This window comes from Podarcis melisellensis (genome assembly GCF_964234715.1).
Source record: "Podarcis melisellensis genome assembly, chromosome: 3".
NCBI classification, from domain to species: Eukaryota; Metazoa; Chordata; class Lepidosauria; order Squamata; family Lacertidae; genus Podarcis; species Podarcis melisellensis.
Window position 1 is genome coordinate 24,589,568 of NC_138530.1, and position 3,743 is coordinate 24,593,310.

The window sequence follows — 3,743 nt, forward strand, 5'->3', positions numbered from 1 at the left end:
GGCACTCAACTCTTTACATTTATCCTCCCCACAGGAGAGCAAGACCTGAATTAAGAGCAATCTTAATTTTAGCACAACGCTTAACCTTGTTTTTGTTTAGGGGCAAATGAAGAGCTTCCTTTAACTGAGACTTAATCTATGTTTCAGTCACCACAGAATTCCAAATTATCAGCAGGGCGTATTCAATTGTAACCTCCCGCCACACACCCCACACAAAAGAAAGAGGGGGATGTTTGATCTTCAAGGCCTGTTTGCTCTTCCCTTAAACCTCTGTTTTTTATTCCCAGTGCAATAGCCACATGGATTACTCAAATAACTATGGGCACTTCCAGATTGTGCTATTTTCAAGTGGGATTCAATCATGTACCAGCAAATTCAGGTTGTGCTGTTGATTTAACCTGCAAATCCCCCACCTGCAAATTCAGACTTTCTGTGATATGGAAAGTGATGGGGAAATGTGCTGGAAAACGTCTAACCTACCCGTAAACAAATTGGGATGAAGTCACAATAAATAGGTCATTGGAAAGTGACTTCCATAGTATCTCTCAAATCTCTCATTCCTCACCCTACAGTCTACAGGTTGCAGACAAAGGGCCAAGTGAGGCTAACTAACTATTCAGCAGCTCCTGTTCCCCTATGGGCACACTTTTGATGCAGTTCTCAGCCAGGATGTGATGGGAAGGACTTCTACCAGAGGGCTGCTGCCAGCCAGAGCATACAATATTTGGCAAGGTGGATACAGTGTTTGGCATGGTATAAGGCACTTCCTATGCTCAGGTTTGACCTGAGAACCATCCGACCTCATTGCAGATATGGAAGGTCCATTGTAGCTACTCAAAATAGATCCCAGGGATTATCTGTATGGTGGTGGCCTAGGTACCTGCAACTAGCAACCAGTGAGAATTTCCCCTTGTTTTATTTTAACAATGGAACTGGGAGCTCACTGTAGGGACAAAGCTGAAAATGTGGTAGGGATTTTAAACCAATTTGAAATATGTAGGGTTCAGGAATGTGGCAGTGGAGCGGGTGACCTTGCTGTGACCTTATCTGTTTGTGACACCCATGGGCCACCAGGTTAGCTAAGCTGTTATGCTTCCACATCTACTGCAAGCCAGAGCTGAGCAGGGGAAGGAGGATAATATGGGTGGATTTTAACAGGGGTTCCAAATCTGAGAACATGGGACCAGTCATAGAACTACACAAGCAAGCAGATGGGGCAGGTGAGGGACACTCCAACAGCTGGGAAGGGATGCAAAGCAGAAAGCTCAAGATCTTAGGAGCCAGCCATGAAGAACCAAGTCCTTGACCAGGGACAACTTCATTACGGATTTCAGTGTTTTCTTTTGTTCTATTCCACTCACCCTCCTGCATTCTTTTTAAAACACCTAGGTGAGATTGCACAGTAGACCAACACATTCTGTTGTCATCGTTAACAGCTTGTCATTTGCATAAGGTATGATTGTGTTGAAGATATTTCTACCTTTCTTGGGTGTATTTCTTGGAAATATACAGACAAAATTCTGCAGAGAATTAAATATAACCTTTATCTATGCCAAAAGTCAGAAATTTGCAAGGATGATCAATTCTAATATTTTAAAAAAATTATCCTACCTTATTTCTCCAAGACAAAAGCATTTTTAAAAATTGCTATCAATATTAAATATAGGTCTCATTCATACAGTGTATGAGTAGGCTCATTTAGTCATTTGTCCACATGGACCTTTTTTTTTTAATTGCTGATTTTTCTTGTGTTTATATTCAGTTGAGAATAGAAAAATCTGTTCTTTTCCAGTATATGTCAAACATCTGATGTTTTAAGCTTAGATATTTAGGTACTTGTATACTAAGTGGTGTTGTAGTAAAGTGAGTTTTTTTCTTGATATATATTTATTAAAATGATTAAAAATCATTTTGATTAAAAACCTTTAAATGTGGTGGTTGTTTATTTCGCCATCGAGAAACAGCATTTAAGTGAAATGTTTCTGTGGGCAAAATATATGGCTGATTCTGTTCCTTTTGGCTAGATCAACCCAAGGATTAAATTTCAGATCACTTTGGTATGTCAATCTATTATGCCCACTTTATATATTGATAAATGCCTCTTGCAGTTTGCAAGCACTGAGACTTTCCTGCTAAAACGGATAATCCCTCTTTCCCTTTTCCTTAATCTGATAATTGTTGACAACATGTGTACATGAAAATTGCCCTGGATTTGGACAGCAAATTCCCTTCTTCTAATGTGAGGCTGCTTTGCAATTCCCACAGCTCAACAATGTGTCCCCATTTTGCTTTTTCCCATGTGGGAATGAAGGCCAAAATCAGTGGTGCATCTTGGGGTTTCAAATTTCAGTGGCACCCTGTGCAACACCAAAATTCAGCACCCCTTTGAACTGGTTGTGCTCCCCTAAATCCACCTCTGCCACTCTTACGAAGCAGAATTAATGCTGTTGTTTCTTTAAGTTTCATGGGGAAGATGTCAGACATTTCCAGTACTGTAACTGGAAGCCTCATTCTGATGAACTACTCACTTCATTAATGGGGTTAAACCAGCGAGGCCTACCCCGATCACACATACTCTGCCTGGCCCCAACTGTGCACAGATAGCAGAGTCAGGGCCAGCCAGATTTTGTGATATTAGGGGCAGAACTAGCTGGCAAAGCCCCATTCCACAGCTTACACTTCAACAGAAGGTGTGAGTAGTTTGCTGGAACAGGGCTAAATTATCTTGGACTACATGATTATGGGTACCGAGCTTCTGCCCGGATGAGGAAATCCACACAAATTGGGATGGTTCTAGATGGCCCATGAGTGGTTTTGAACTCATGGAATCTCCTGTTCATGGAAGAGGGGGGAGGCGAATCCATTTCTGCAGGTGGCAGCCTCCACTGGATTAGCAACCTTTTTATAAACTAAGGTTCTCTGACATTCAGGAAAGGAGACTCCATTCCCTCTGAATTGGATTGGCAGAACAAAACGTTAGAATATGCAGAGTTAACAAGATTGACAGCAAGATTCAGAGATTATACAGACCAAATATTTAACAGAGAGTGGGATATTTACAGAGTACACCTAAAAGAACAATGTAAAAATCTAAATTCTTTGACAGGCCTGGATTGGCTTCTGAATGAAACAAGAGAATTTTACAAAACCAATACAACCAAAACAACTTAGGAGAGAGAAAGTTAAGCGAGTAGTCAAAAATGTAATTTAGGAACCACAATGGGGGGATTGGAAATCATGTTGGAATTAGTTATGTATGAATCTAATATTTTTTTTGTAATAAGTATTGATTTTGGATTGTTTTTGTTGATTGTTTTGTGTTGTTTCGTTTTTAAAACCAATAAAACATAAAAAGACATCCAGGAAAGTGCCAGGGCGTACGTGCTAGTGAGAATGAATTTGCTGCCATTGGCAGTACTGCAGAAGAGATTCCATAAAATACCACTTGCAGAGAGACTATGCCTCTCTGAACAGAATCCTATAGAATCAGTCGTGCATGTTCTTTTGAACTGCCCCTTGTATCAGACAAGTCAATCTAAGTTCATCAAGCAGTTGGTTGGTAGCAGAGCATGGCAGTCAGATGAATGTAAGGTAGACTTCCTAATGTTCATGCAGATGGAGATAGTAGCCAGGTTTCTGCAACATGCCACGAGGATTCGTGAATGTTATACAAGAGTATTTAAATTTGTTAGATGCGGATTTTTTTGAGAGATTTTACTGTACGCCGCCTCCTCTCATGTGGA